The following is a 17,316-nucleotide window of genomic DNA, read 5'->3' on the forward strand; positions in this document are numbered from 1 at the left end:
TAATTAAAGTCCCCCATTACTATTGTGATGCGCTTCCTACATACCTTAGTTAACTGACTAGCAAAAAGTTCATCTATTTCCTCTGCTTGGTTGGGCGGCCTATAGTATACACCTATGGCAATGTCATTTTCCCCCCTTTTATATTGACCCAAATACATTCAAGTTTACAGTTTTCATCATTGTGCTCTATTTCTGTAGAGATAAAGTTATTTCTTATATAGAGAGCAACTCCACCTCCTCTTTTGTTTAGTCTATTTCTTTTAAATAATTTAAATCCCTCTAGCTGTGTGTTCCATTTGTGGGTTTCGTCCCACCATGTTTCTGTAATGGCAACAATATCATATCCACCCTCATTTACCTGAATTTCTAGTTCACCCTGCTTACTGTTCATACTCTGCGCATTGGTGTACAGACATTTGAGTCCTTTATGACTGACCCTGTGTTTACTTGCTATATAACTTGTGTGGTGCCTAAGTTCCCCTATTTTCTTAGATTGCCGGGGACAGTGATGTTCTGTATCAATTAACTCACTGTCCCCATTGTTTAGTTTAAATATTCCTTCAGAAAAGCTGTGAATTTATTGCCAAGTAACTCAGTCCCTTTCTTGGATGGATGCAGACCATCTCTTTTGTACATTTTTTCATTGGACCAGCTACAGACATCGTGACTAATATAACCAAAGCCTTCTCCTTTACACCACTCCTTCAGCCACATATTAAATTCTGCTATACGCTAGCCTTTTCCATTTTGCTCCTTATACACTGGTAAGACCTCTGAAAAAGTGAGCCTACAGCCTATTCTCTTCTGCCAACCTAGCAGTTCGAAAGCACGTAAAAATGCAAGTAGAAAAATAGGGACCACTATGGTGGGAAGGTAACAGCGTTCCGTGTGCCTTTGGTGTCTAGTCATGCCGGCCACATGACCACGGAGACGTCCTCAGACAAGCGCTGGCTCTTCGGCTTTGAAACGGAGATGAGCACCGGCCCCTAGAGTCGGAAACGACTAGCACGCATGTGCGGGGGAACCTTTACCTTTACCTTTACAGCCTATTCTGCTGAGTTCCTGCCCCAAGCTCTGGAAATCATTCTGCACAGAGAGTACATCATTATGGGACAGATCGTTAGTGCCAAGATGTACAATGGCATCCACATCACAGTCTTTGCTGGCATTGTTGATTATTTTAAAAATACACTTCTTGTCCCTACTGGCAGTAGCACCTGGAAGACACCTGACCTCTTTTGAAACCTCTGTATCCTTTCCTAAATTAACATCCCTTATAATTGAGTCACCAACCAGAAGGTGGCTTCTCTTTTTGGGTACCTTTCTTTTCTTGCATGACTGATGTGTAATACCTGATTCGCACTTCTCCCTGTCAGAAACAACTTCATCTCGGACCATGGTCCCCTGCTTATTTGAGTTATCACAATAACCTTGACCTGTTTCCTTAATGTCCTTGTTAAGGTCAGCAAGGGCACTGTATCTGTTATGCAAGGACACAGCTAAAGGTTTGGGTTTATGGTTCACAGCTCTCACCCTGCAGATCCCACAGTTGTCCACACTGCCCTTCTCCTGCAGGATCTTTGCGGTAGAGGGGGCTGATAGCGTGGAGGCTCAGTAGAATAGGAGGGCTGAACTGAACACCTGATTTCTGCCTGAAGAGCACAGATTACAGACCCTAGATGAATAATCTGTCCTTGTAGACTAGTAATTTGTGTACATATAGGACAGTTTCCCAGTTTGAAAAGAGTGCTGCGAAAGACAGCTGCAAAACAAGTGTTGCACTGAACTAAGCCAGACATGCTGAGATGAAAGGAATCTCAGATGCACTTGCCCTGAAAAGAGCACAAAGAATAAGAAATTGACCTATTTGAAAACCCCAAAGGATGCCTTGTGTACTATAAGTATTTCCAGCTGAGAGATTGCCAACTGACATGTTAGAGGAACTTAAACATTTAAAAATAGAAATAAATGGTATGGAAGAACATTTACACAAGAAAGCTTTCCTGGTGAAGATCAAAAATCCTAGCATCTATGGAGATAAGTAAACTGAGACATATTAAAGAATATGTTTCAGATAAATCTACACAGAATACAATGGTCCCATTCAACCTAAGATCTGCAGAAGAATCTTTTTTTTCCTTTTCATTGCTCAACAGCTGATATTAGCATTTGTAACTCAATAATTAAAGGACCAAATTACAATGCTTATTTTGTTAGGCCACTGCATTTTAAAGATTAAGGGATTTGTCTATGTTTGAATTTGAGTTCAGCCTTTTTTTATATGCAACGTACGTCAAGACAAGGGTCATGCTTGGCCATGAAATGCCATGCCAAAGGGACACACCCTCTTCCCCAAAAAAGGTGAGAGAATAGGACAAAAAACCATGAGAGGCCAAGATATATTTATAACTAGAACTTCATGAATTAAAAACAATTAATATGATTATTTTCATGGTAATTAATAGCTTCCTCTATCACAGGGGTGTCAAACTCGCAATGTCACGTGACCTTTTTTCCATTGCCAGCAATGGGGTGGGCACGGTTTTGCCACGACGCATCCGGCCTGTGGGCCGGCGGTTTGACACCCCTGCTCTACCATATTAAAAATATTATGTGATTGGCAAGGCACAAGAGGACCCGTGAGGCCTAACGCTAACCTTTGGAGTATGGAAAAAGTTTGTATCAGTTTGTAAAGTATCTGCAGTATCTATTACAATGTGCATAGAAGACACATTGAAGAAGCACCAACTTCAAACTGAAACCAGAAGGAAAAGTAGCAGGGCAAAAAACATCCCAGAAAAATCATTTAACTGCCCCAACATATCACATAAGACATATGGACAGTGTCCATTTTATTTGTTTTATTTCATTTGCTAAGATTCTGCTGTTATTAATTTGTAATATTTTTCAAATGAAACTAAGCTTGGATAATCTTATGCACGTCTTTTTTCACATGTGTTCGGTTGAGAAAGGTGATCCAGGAACTATTCTGGTTTAACAGGAATGTTAGCTAGCAGACTCAACTACTCAAGTCCAATTTGGCTTGAAAACCGAGATTTCAGAAGATAATCTTAAATTATTAATTGGCCAATTCTCATTGATGATGAAATGCCGTACATGAGCTATGCAAATATGGTTCGTTAAAACAGGATGTAGGGAATTATAATAATCTCATTTACTGATGTTTTTACCTAGCACTTAAAAATACATCTCAATAAATGTTACTTAAGTAAAAAGTAAAAAAATACATTTGTTTATAGTACACTAAGATGTCTCTATTAGGCATATCTGAATTTCTGCATTTTACTTTCAAATAAACATCACATAATATGACAAAAAATATATTGATACAGAACCATACGTATGTATGACATTTCAAAGCCAATAATTTTATAGACAGTAAGACCCACTAACTCATCAAACCACCAAACAGTGAAGAGTTTGATAGATGATAATAAGAACCTTGAATTGCACTGAGTTCAAGGTTAGGGCTCAGATTCTTCTGAAATGGGTGTAATAAACCTCTATCATATACACGATGATTGTACCTATGTAGATATTAATAGTGTTTGTGATTATATTTTTAGAAAACAATTTCTTTCTGCATAAATAGTATCAGCTGAAAATTCCAGCTTAAGAAAATACCATGTATCCTGGGAGTAATTTTGCTAGTACTTGACTTGAAAGGAAATAATGTTAATTGTAAACCAACATCAATCTTGTTTCAGCCCATCAAATCTAAATGAGTTGGCAAAGGAATGTTGCAGCAATGGTGGTGACAAAATAATTGCCAACATCTTGACTTATATTATTAAGATAGTGAATGCTTTTTCCTCAATGGAGCATAAGCCTAAGCTTTAGGGCAGCATTTCCCAACCTTAGCCATTTTAAGATGTGTGGACTTCAAATCCCAGAATACTCCAGCCAGCCATGCTGGCTGGGGTATTCTGGGAATTGAAGTCCACATATCTTAAAATGGCTAAGGTTGGGAAACGCTGCTTTAGGGGACAGAATTAACCAAGCCTTAAGCCTTAAGACATCCTGTGAGGTTTTTTGGCAAAGATCACCCCAGCCACCCTACACATATATGTGTATTCACAGAACCTGCAGAACCATGAGGGGGTGACAAAAGCATCACTGCACTGAAATGCAACTTCCACCCCTTTTGTATGCACGCCATGATATTGCATACACATACAAAGGGGTAGAATTTACAGCATGATGCCACTGTTGTTATTTGGATTCTATGGACATCTGTAAGAGAGGATTCTTCAGCTACTCACAATGAAGCTGAAGTGATGATGTGCCATGGTCTCAGAGCACCAGCTCCACCCTTTGTGTACTTGCAGAGAGCACAATAGCATGAGTGCAAAAGGAATAGTTTGTATTGTATAGTGGCAAAACACATTTCATCACTTGCCCCCTTCAGCAGAAATCTGACATGGATGAACGGAGAGAGAATTGGGAAGGGAGGATGACATATACTTGACAATTAGATAACACAAATTCCACATCTCAAGTACTTGTGTCAGATGTAAATTCGCATGGTACCATTTGCACAATGAAACTCATGTGCCATCGTTTGGGCATCTCTGTGCTTTGCTGTACACTCTCTTTCCATTTCATTTTCTGTACCTATCATTTGGTCTTATGTTTTGTTCTTTCTTAGTCATAGTATTGTCTGGGTAATAATGCTATTTACTGTATACAGTATCTCTATTAGCTTTTCTGAATGCATCTTGCCATTTTGAGGATGCTACAGGCTGATAGTTCCATTAATCTCCATTAGTTATTTTGGTGGCCAGCAATCCATTTTATAGTAGCCTCTATTAAAGGTCCTCAAACCAGCAAGAGAAGCAGGAACCTTCAAAAAATTGAGATACATTTCATTTTATAACCGTAAGATGGTGCTGATAAGTTTGCATAGGCAGCCATAGGCAATGATAAAGTGATAATAGAAGATTTGGATCCTGATCTTGATCACCAGCATGAAACAAAACAATAATTACTGAGGGAAACAATTGAAACCTATATGGAAGAATTGAATTAAATAGACTTTGGTGTTTAAAATATTCAACTAAAAATGAATATACATTTTATTCAAGTGTGCATCAGAATTTTTTTTAGATTTCACTTTTTTAATAACTTTGACTTTATATCACCAAATTCAAGAATGCAATATTGATATTTGTTATGTATGCAATCATAGTGCAGTTACCTTGAAATTTGTATTTTGGAAACTGGTTAAGGTATCAAGAAATTGCTGTTTCAACGTTTCCCTATTGAACCAATAAAGAATTTGTTCAGCAAATGCTGGTAGAGCCCTTACATACTCTGATTTGAATTCAGAAATATCAAGTGCCTGAATTTTTGAGTGGAAAGTATATAAAACTTATATTTGAAGTCAAATTATTCCTTATGCATCATACTAAGGTGAGTTTAAAAATAAAAGAGAAAATAATTTGGAAGATGAACTGAAACATTTATGGGCACAAATAGTTAAATGCCCATATTTTATACAGAAAAAGAAATACGAATTAACTGCTATAATATAACAGCAGACAGAATTCGTGCTGGCATGTTTATGACAGAGACACTGGGAAAACAGTGAAAGACCTGGCAAGATTTTACCTAACTGCTTAAAGCAGACATATCAAACACAAGGCCCAGGTGCCAGATCCGGCCCGCGAAGTGGTTTCATGTGGCCCGCGAAGCCACCCTGGAAACTGTGAGGGAACGGCCCCCACTGCCTTGGCCCTGGCCCAGAGACCCTCCTTCTGCCAGAGACCCTCAGATCTGTCCCACTCCTGCCCAGGCCCTCATGGGCACCCTTGATGCGAATGATGTAGAGCTGGCCACGCCCACCCAGTAGGCCATATGCACTCTAGCCATGCCCACCCAGGCCATGCCCACCCAGCCCCCTAAGGACAACCGCAATGCTGATGCGGCCCTCAATGAAATTGAGTTTGACACCCCTGGCTTAAAGCAAAGGAAAGATAGGGCATTGATTCCAATGATTGCAGGTCAAAAACATGAAATATATAAAACTTCAATGGGTGTTTAAAAAGCATTCAGGGAAGGATATCACACATTACACAACATTTGCTGGGTTTATTTCTTGGAGGCAGATTTCATCCCAGGAGGCAAGATGTTCCAGAGGGTGGGGCCCATGTCAGAGAAGGGTTTTCTTCTTGACCCCTTTTCCCAAGTATATAGGAAACTGCTCCATTTTTTTGCGAGGAATTTTTTCTTCTTCTTCACATTTTCCCCACAAGTTCAGGATCTGCTTTTTTCAGATCAACTGAGGGTTGTTCCATTGGTTGGAACAGGAATTAACTAACCAGCTTGTCTTTTGAGCCTGACATCATGGTTTGACAGGGAGTAACTAGCCAACTTTCCTGCCTTTCATGCTTTCTAAGGAAATTTCTTACATTGATTTTAAGAATCCCCTTTAAGAAGGCATGTGATTGTGAAGGAAGTGTGTATGACCTCTTTTCATAACTCTGCAATTTAGTCAGAGAACGGCAAAACTCTGAGCAGTCCACAAACATTTCAAATTCTGCCCTGTGGAACATTGTAGCACTGGAAGTGAGATCCTGCCTCTCTCTTCTGGGCCTTAAAACCTGGTTTTACCAGTTGGCTAGGGGGCTGCGATGGGGGCATTTTTTGATGGGGTAAGAAGAAAACCTCACTCCCATGCTGTCCATCTCCCTGGTCTTAGATTTTATTTAAATCTCCTTAATTTTGATTGTTTTTTAATTTATCATTTTACCATTTATAAGCTCAAAGTCACCTTATAGGTGAGATGGGTGGCACATAAATTTAAAAACTAAGTAAATATATTAGCATCCATTGTACTTCGGTAACTGCCTGAAGAAATAAATAATGTTAATTCAGAAATATCAAGAGTCAAAAGATGGAGAAATGGAGCAAGAAAGGTAAGGAAGCAATGAAGAAAAAGGAAGTGTGGCTTTTGATGAGAGGACTAAGTATGTTGCACAAGATGTTATTTCTGTTGGGAATATGAAGCCATTGATTGGGTGTAGCAAGAATACAATCTTTTTAACATGCTATATTTCAGGCTGTTGTTGTTGACATATTACTTTGTTCACAATTTGTTCTTCAACTGTACCATTTTATCAAACACCAGCACAATGACAGTTCCCAAAAGAGGAATTATAACATTGGAGTAGTGGTTTCATTCATAAGTTTCACAAAAGCAGATGATAAGCACGTGCCTGTAAATGCTATCTTCTCTGTTTTTTCCATGTAACATATCATACAGATATTGCAAAGCAGAAGTGATCAAAGCTCAATTTAAAAAAAAAATCAAGCAGCTATTTAATTTTTTTTTAAGAAAAAAGGGCATCTATCCAGATCTAGCTTTGCTATGGTGCAATTTTAAGAACACATTATGCTATGTTTTAGCATAACCTCAGTTGCTACTTTTTATTAATATTTATTAATATTTATTTTCTTTAATAGTGACAGAAAAAGAACAAAACACAAAAAAATTACAATGCAAATACATAAATTCACAAAGGAGCAAAACAATGCATAATAAGAGCTTTTTTAAAAAAAAAGTTAAAAATAAAGAAGCAAACTATAGAAGAAGATGTCATGGGTTAGGGTTAGGGAGATGCAGCCTCCAATCTGTAATTGAAGAGAAACCTTTGAAATACCGATAAAACTGTTCCCTGGGTCCCCAAAAGCTTCGTAATAAGCATACAGAAAGCCAAAAGGCAACTCTGCAAAACAAGTCTCTTATCTGTATGCCAGTAAAGTGAAGCCTGACATATTGATGAGCCTTTCACTACAAGCATTTTTGGTCCTTAACCATAAACATTGCTAATGAATGGCTTCTTTTCTTTTTCTTTTTCTTTTTCCTCCATTATACCTGCTGCCTTCTTTCATTCTGAGAAGGCTGGATGTGCCACAGGCTAGACGTGAAGTAGACAGTCCAATGAGGTTTTCCTGCAAGCAATATCTTTGTTGCCTTGCTATATTTAGCATATCTCTGTATACAAGGCCATAGAGTCTGTTTCTCTAGGGTGTCGCAATTTATAAAAATGTTTGTGGCTGGCTGGGGTTCTTCTGGTGAATTTAGCCTTTGTTGGGGATTAATTAATAACTCATATCTCTGCCTCATTGGTCATAGGCATCATTAAAAATAGTATCTTCGTAGTTGACTATGAATGTATTTGTTTTTCAACTCTATATTTTGAACTGGTTTTTTGAAAAGCCAGGCTTCTTCCATGTTCCAGGAAGAAGATAATTGTTTAATGAGATATCTGTTCTGATTTTGACAGAGCTTTTGAATTGTAGCCTGCAGCAGCGACGCCTTATCCTCATCACTCATATCTCAGTGACGGTGAACATGATGGAATGTAATCTTTCACCTTGTTCTTTAAAACACAGTACAATCTGAATAAAGACTACAGAACTTCTTCTATCACACCTTCCTAAAGAAAGCTATGCTGGTTATTTTTTTACTAAAGATATTTATGTTGAAAAAAAATGTATAAGGAAATATATCTGGAAATGTTGTTCAGAGTTAAAGTATGTGGCATCGTGTTCTGCCTGAAGAAAGTCTAAAAGCTAATATGACGGGCTTGAATTGAATTCCTGGACTTTTTTATTCTTTTTTAAATTTAAAAATATATAAAATGTCCAACTTCTCTGATCAATGACCAACAAAATAATGAATGCTGATGACAAGGTCCACTTGTTTTTCTTGCTTGAAACTATTATTCGTATTTTTTTCCTGTTCTTGCATTGCTGCACAAACCTTAGTCATATTGACATTCTTCTCTATCCACATTATCACCCCACTGTATGTTTTTCTTCTACAAATGTGTATTATGATAGTAATAAAATGAACAAATAGCAAATTAATCACTCTAGGAATCAACTGTCATGAAACTAACAAGAAAACAATTTTAGTGTACATATGTTTACTTACTGAGGTAGATTTTTTTTCCTGTCAATGTGCAGGACTGACTGCAGTCAGTCATGTCATTATTGTTTCCTTTCTGTTCCTCCCCTTCCCATTCCTAGTATCTGTAATGACAATATTAACTGAAAATTAGATTTTAAAATCATATTCAAAAAATAATTGTGAGTGCAAAGTGGGTAAAGAACAATGCAAACCTGGACATTTTCACTGTTTGAAAGCTAACAATCCTGATTGTGATGTGCTTCTGATAAAGATCTATCAGAAATATAGCTTTAGTTCAGTAATAGAAAGCTAGAAAAGTGGGGAAGAAAGATGAAATACTTAAATGGCATTTAATATCAATATACAATATTTTGATTGTTATATTGGTATGAGTTGCCTGAAACATCCAACAGTTTCCTTTGAAAATAGACAAAGAAAATTACATTTCCTACAACTTAAAAAAATCAGAGAAAAATCTAAACTTATTTATGATGAGTAGTTAATACATATGGCATCATAATAGCAGCATTTTGACTCTGTGAAAGATCATGGTTAATGAATTACAAGGTGTGTCTGAAGGACCTCTGAGTTTGGCATGATTCCTCAAAGGTATCTCATACCGTAATTTTTTGTTTATTTTTGCTTTCATTTCCTGATCCCAGAAACTCTTTCCATACTGTCCCAATGTTCCAGTAAGTATTAGTAATTACAGTTTAACTTAGTTTGCCTCTCAGGAGCTTTCAGCACATCCTGCGTTGCTCAATACATGTTACAAAAGGCTTGGCTCCATGATTTCTCACACATCAAAGATAATGCAATTGGTAGCCATTTCCAAGGATCACTATGAGTTGAGGACAAACGTATGGATCACTAAATCCAAGTCTCCTATTCCATTAGGATGTAGACACGAAGAAGAATATTTGTAGCTCAGGGTTGAAATGAGGGAAACTTGGTGCTATCTTAGATGTTTGCTTGCAGACATTTAATTACCCAAACTAGGTAAAATCATTAGGACTAGCACTGGTGTGGTTACCTAGTTTGGGTAATGAAACATCTGCAAGAAAACAACCAAGTTCAGAGAACACCAAGGACCCCTGAGACATGTACAATTTGTACATGTTGTACATGTTGTACATGCCTAAGGGTTGTTTTTACTACTACTACTACTACTACTACTACTACTACTACTATTCCCTCTTGGGCATCACTTCTTTAGCATCTCTTGTTGAGCTGCTGCCAGACAGTAGCTGGGCTGAAGATAGCAAATGGGGAGTTTATATTCGCCATTTGCTTTCTGATCTTCAAAAAGGAGATCAGCTGTGCTAAAAATAAATATAGAGAGGACGATTGCATAAACGTATCTCAGCTCCTCAAATCTTCAGGTGTATGACCAAGTATGCATTATTTGGAAAAATAGTCTCAGTATTTAAGCATATTGTAATAGATTTATCTTTTAAGTTTGGCAACTTGCTATTTAGAACACAGGGTCAGTCAAGCTAGCTATCCCAGGTTACATTGGTTGAGAAGCCAATGTAACATTAGCCTTTCTGTCACACCGGCCAAGACAGAAGAAGGTTTTCTGTTCTTTCAAGGTAGCACAGCTCCCTTTTCCCACTCAGAAACAGAGAATATTAGTGTCCTCGCTTACTAACTGCCTGTTCTCAGTCCCTCTTTCAAAGATGCCATCAATCCCTCACATGAGACATGCTTGAGACATTTTAAAATTGCTCAACATGAATTATAGGTATCACCCTCTATTTCTAAAGAAATGTACACCATCTAGTAGAGAAACCTTTAAGAAACATTTTTTTGAAGGGGATACAGTAATTCAATATTACATGGTTCTGAATTGCAACAAAAGAGCTTTTCACTACAGGTGACATATAGTTTCACTGTGTAGGATCATCCAATTCGCCAAAGGGAAGTTCCTCCATGAAAACGTTTCATCAATAAGACTTTCATGTCAAGTCCAAGTTCTTCTTAGCACAATGAAAAGCAGACTGAAGTCTGGATGTTCAATATTATCAAAGGAAAAATAATTTAAAACTTCTGAAAATAGCTGTTTATTTGTTCTTAAATAGTGCCTATAGAATGGCTGTTTTTCTGGATACAAAATAAATGAAAAACTAAAGACACTTAACTCTAATGAAGAAATTGTCATGAAAAGACAGACCAGTTATAAGGTAGCAAAAGATTATCAAAACTGAACAAAAAATATTACCTAGGACTTTGTTTGACTGAAAGTAGCAAAGATATATTTCAAGCAAATTAAAACAAATTATGGAAAGAAATAAAAGAAGTTACTGAAATATGATGTCCTTGGTGCTCTCTGACCTACAACCCTGAGCTACAGATACTCTCCCCTAAGGTGTTGAAAGGCAGAGAAATCTGAAAACCTCTTGGCTAAGAATTACTGTGCTAATAAAAATGAATAAATTGCCTAAAATGAGCTTTCTATTCAAAAAAGCATTGATTCCAATTTCAGACAAAAAACTGTATATGCCACAGAAAAAAGCCAAGATTAAAATTTAAAATTCTACATAATCCAAATGAAAGAGATACTACCGAATTTAAGATTGTACTACAGAGCAAGCTGTCTGTCATGGATAACAGAATGGATAAGATCTCCAATCAGTAGAATATCAACAATAAAATGAGCAGGTGCAGATAATGGACTTCATAGGAATATATGGTACAAAGAAACAAGACAACATACATGTTGACTGTAGCAAAAATATTTGAAAAGATATCTTACCTGGGTGACTAAATATGTTCCAAAGGCCATAGTGACAGGATCTATCAATAAATGAAATTTCACTAACTTCATATAAGAATGGTTTCCTTGTATACAATATATCACCAAGAAGGCAAACAGAAAACAACAATTTTTAATGTTGGACATAATGTTCATATCTAAATGATGGATACAAACAGAAGGGAAGGGGAACCATAATCTACTTTTAAACCATCTTTTCACTATGGTTTAATTTTTAAAATTTAAATATAGTCATCACCTTTTTTGTATCATCTTGCTGCTCTTTCTGTTTTTCTTTCTTTTTCACATACTTCAAATTTCAACACTTTAATAATACATATATTTTTAAATAAATGAAAAAATGAAATGTAATTAATATACTGAAAACAAAATTCCCCAGAACAAAAAAAAACAAAACCCTCTTTTCCAGCATTTGCAAAAGAGATACCAATAGGGCATCTTTGGTGCCCAATGAAGTTAGTTCCTGCCCTTGATGAAAAATTTGCAGAGACAGGTTTCTCTCTTAGAAGATGTTCATTACTATCCATAGGGAGTTTACTGTGGTTTAAACTATAAAATTTTTGCTTTGTGTATTTTGAAAACCTCAGAAATTTTTTAACAAGAGTTGGTTACTTGCTGCTGGAGAGATAATTCAAGAAGGTTAATATATAACATTGATATGACTTATTCCTGATATGACTACAGCCAAGAAATTAAAAGACGCTTGCTCCTGGGGAGGAAAGCTATGGCAAATCTAGACAGCATACTAAAAAGCAGAGACATCACCCTGCCAACAAAAGTGCGTATAGTCAAGGCTATGGTTTTCCCAGTTGCAATGTGTGGCTGTGCAAGTTGGACCATAAGAAAGGCTGAGCACCAAAGAATTGAGGCCTTTGAACTGTGATGCTGGAGAAGTCCCTTGGACTGTAAGGCTTTCAAACCAGTCAGTCCTAGAGGGGATCAACCCTGACTGCTCTTTAGAAGGCCAGATCCTGAAGTTGAAACTCAAATACTTTGGCCACCTAATGAGAAGGAAGGACTCACTGGAAAAGAGCCTAATGCTGGGAAAGATTGAGGGCAAGAGAAGAATGGGACAACAGAGAATGAGGTGGCTGGATGGAGTCACTGAAGCAGTAGGCGTGAGCTTAAATTGACTCCAGAAGATGGTAGAAGACAGGAAGGCCTGGAGGAACGTTGTCCATGGGGTCACGATGGGTCGGACACGACTTCGCAATTAACAACAACAAAAATTCCTGTGTTTTTGCTTGGGATTGGGATTTTCAGCATGCCTTTAGAACAGCATCCATTCATCAAAATGGTGGTCTTTTCATGTATAATGGGTGACCAAAGGCAATGTCACATGATATCAGGAAGATAAAATTATACTCAATATGCAGCAGTTGGGTTGCTATTGTATGGTATTTGTCTACATTAGAATTAGAGAATTTTTCAATAAAGGAGCAAGAAAAAGGATTTCCAGCTAATTTGGTCAAAGTTTCCAGAATTCTTTTGTATATAGATAAATTTCCAAGAATCCTTTTGTTCTATCAGTGTTAAGTATATTTTCCCCCTCACAAATTGATTTGCTGCATGCTCCCAGACAGTTCTTGGTAGTTCTCAAAAATGTAAATATAAAAAAATCACACATTAAAAATTCTGAAATGATTGCTTAAAGATATCTTTGAACCCTGTTCTAAACCGGAATAAAATGAAGAAAATCTTAATTCCAATATTCCAGTTTGTTTCATCCTTTAGGGCTTGTCATGAACAAAACAGCATTAACTGTTCATGCTAAATATGTCCATGGTGGGACTTGCAAGAAATATTTTGCTGAACACCTGCAAGCATGGGTTAGATATGTGAATGCATTACCCTGTAGGTAATTTCTGTTTAAGAACACTCCCTGTCCTGCACTCATGCCAGCTTCAGACTGACAGACTCTGAGGGCACCTTGCAAGTTATTCAGTTTGGATTACAGCCTACCATCTCTCCTCATTGGACAGTTCTGCTGTTGCTGGATCCTTCCACCATTCTCTTCTCGGAAAGCAGCAGCCAATCACTTTCCTTCCTGAGGACAAATCTTTCTGAACATACATACTTATAAACCTGTAGGTGTGGATGGGGGCGCACATCAAACAAACGCAAACACACAAAGATAAATATGAATTTACTAGGTTGAAGCATCAAAATATAGATATGTCCGAGCACAAGAATCTTTAAAAAATTGCTTTCCAGCATGCACTCTAATAGATTCTATGCCACTCCTTACCATACCAAGGAAATAGCAGAGTGATTAAGATCTTTGCTATCTCATAGGTTTCATTGCTATTATTAAAATGATTATAAAACTTGCTGATGTTATTTTATACTGGTGTATGACTGAATTAAAGATAGCTATGTGTGTACACAATCCTTATTAAATGTTGCTGGTTTGTTTTCTATAACATATATTTGACCTCTGTTACATATTCTGGCTTTGAAACTCAACACTTGCTTGTCTTTCTCTCTTTTAAATTATTTTATATTTCCCCTGATCTTTTTATATATTTTTGGCTTATGGCTGTTCAGTTAATAAATGCAAAATATGATGATAAGAAATACTACAACTGTAAAGAAGATTGGTGAACTCCAAAGAATATCCTGAAAAAATATAGTAATGGGCTATAGTAATAGTAATTTCCATACAGTTGGGAAGAAAATTGCATAGATATCTCCAGAATTCCCTTGGAGTCAAGCTGAATTCAAATGAGTCTTGCCTAGCTTTACTTTTAATTTTTTTTTGATCAATGTGGTTTATACTGACCAAGAATCACCCTTAGACCTGTTCTACAGGGACATCAAACGATACCCTTAGTGTTCTGCTTAAGCAACAGGACAATAATAGTAAGTTACAGCAGAAATCTGATCATGATGAAGATGATGATGGTGGTGAAGATGACAATAGACTGTGTTAGATATATTTAATATTGCTGATATGCTGATATGCAATAGAGTCAATTAGTCTTGAGCATTTCAAACATTAATTTTCATGGCCAAGTTAGCCTCTTCCATAATGGATGCAACTGATGTTGCAGTCTAAGCTAAGAACAGGTTCTTTTCACCATATCTGAGTCCTCAGTGGCAATGACACATCCAAAAGATCTTCCCAAAGTGAAGACTCATTCCACCAGAGAAAAATGTGGCCCCTTCTAAAAAACACAGTTCCCCTAATTCCAGGATTCAGAATGTATTCATCAAAAATAGTTTCATCTTTTTTTCAGAAGAGATGAGATAGCAGTGATAAGTAAAAGGGATTGATGTCATAACATCTCAGATTTCATTTCAATTTATGCTAGGAAGGCTTATATTAGATTATGCTTGGTGTGAAGAAACCTTCCAACTTTCTTGGTGCTAAGTGTAACTTGAAGTGTACACTGCCTTTACTCCAGTTTTCCAACATAGATTAAAATAAAGGAAAACTGTAAATAACTAAATTTTAGCACTTCAACTAGTTTCATATTTATATCACATCACAGTTTCCAAATTCAGGAGAGCCTTAGGTGACCCAGATGCCATAGAAACCACAGCCCATTTTTCCCATCAGTCAATTACCACTTTTTAATCTAAATTTCCGATACACTATGGTAATTTTTGCTTGCATTATTTGTTAGGCAACCAGGATAAATCTATTATGCTACGTTATGTACAAGCTTCACCCATAAGTAGTTGCCAACACCCATTAAAATTAGGGATTAACTTTGTTTAGTTTGCTTTATTGAATGTATTTTTATTGGTCAATGATTGAAATAAAGTATCTTCAAGTTTCCGACGTATGGGCTTTTTCAAGTGACTCTGAGGCATTGTTTACCTTAAAAGTCCTTTATGTATTTAAGTATTTAAACATTTATTTTTGTATACTGCACCAGGCTAATACAGAGTTTTACAATTAGGCTAGAGTGGACATACTCTTTGCAGAAAGGACTGAAAAGGGTTACAAATCTCCTTGTTGGCCCCTCTCCTCACAACATTCTCCTTTAGACATGAGTGACACATTCATACCTTCTGTAGTTTCTTTGTTCAGGTTGGTTTGGTGATTGCATCTGAGGTGAATGAAAAGTAACCCATGCAGACATCAAATATACATATCATCCAACATTTCTGGCAATCTGGTAAAAAAAGAGGTACCTGTTGACAAAAAAATGACTATCATTTTTATACTTGGTATCTGTATCCTTGCAAAATAAACTTATCCTAGTATTTTGTTTTTCATAATAAATTCCCACCTTCTAATGAAACTCTAATCTATGAAAGTAGGTAATAGTAACAATTCCGCACAAATATTTGCAGAAATTACATTTCCACCTTCATGCTAATTATGGCTTAGGTCTTTTTATTCCTACACAAAATCCAAGTCAGTTCCCAGCCAAATGTGGCTCTAAAAATAAAAAGCCTGGAGGAAAAATAGTAGAATGGGAATGAAAGGGCACTTTCCTCTGGATGCTCTTAGTAGTTTAATAAACATCTGATTCTTTATGCCTATTCCGTTTAGTGTAGAACATTCGTAAGAGAAATCCCATGACTGCCCTTTAGAGATAACAATGAAATGGTTATGTTCGTCTCCAGCAGGTGATGCTCCCTCTCAGAATGGGGAAATTCTGTCTGGGTTGTAATAAAAGGAGCCCTGTGAGAAACACAGAGTCTTCCTTTATTTGGATATAATTTGGCAAAGGCACATAGGCCCCCCTGATCTTTTTCTTGCCTTTCTCACTCCCAGTCCTTGCTTATATTTTACAAGGAAAAACTGGTTCTAGATTTTCTTAGTTGTCAGAAGAAGCAAAAAAAAAAAAGATAGAAGGATGTAATTTGGAAAGAAGACGACATTCCCTTAGATTAGCATGGTGAGCTTTACAAATATTTATTAAACATTAGATGTTTGCACCCGGGTTTTAGAACCAAGCCCCTCCTGGCCTGTGAAAGCTTCCAAGGAAGTAACATGCTGGTGGGTAATGTTTCTCTCTGGGAGGGGATAGTGCCCCAACATTTTAAGGAGGCCATGATCTGCCTCTTCTTAAGAAACCATCGCTAGACTCCACCCTACTGGATAATTTTTATCCTGTCTCCAATCTTCCCTTTTTGCGGAATGTTGTTGTGAAGCGGATGGAAACAGCATGGGTTTTTAATGGTCTCTGGTTGGAGCGGGATGAGGGTAGTGTATCCATCCTTGTTCTAGCTGACCTCTCAGTGGCCTTTATTTTATTTTTATTTATTTTAATTCCATTTATATCCCGCCCTTCTCCGAAGACTCAGGGCGGCTTACAAGCTTAGCAGTAGCCTTCATTCTATGTATATGCCTGCTTATTAGGGCTTTCACACACACCCCCAAGCGGCATTATTACAAAGTCAGCTTAATTGCCCCCAACAATCTGGGTCCTCATTTTACCTACCTCGGAAGGATGGAAGGCTGAGTCAACCTTGAGCCTGGTGGGACTCGAACCTGCACTAATTGCAGGCAGCTGGTGTTACTTAAGGAGGCATTAGCCCACTGCTCCACCAAGGCTCTTTCATTCCCATTCTACTTTGATACCATCAACAATGGTATCCTTCTGGAGCAGCTTCAGGGGTTGGGAATGGGGGGGAGGGTGTC

Source organism: Vipera ursinii (genome assembly GCF_947247035.1).
Source record: "Vipera ursinii genome assembly, chromosome: 1".
NCBI lineage: Eukaryota > Metazoa > Chordata > Lepidosauria > Squamata > Viperidae > Vipera > Vipera ursinii.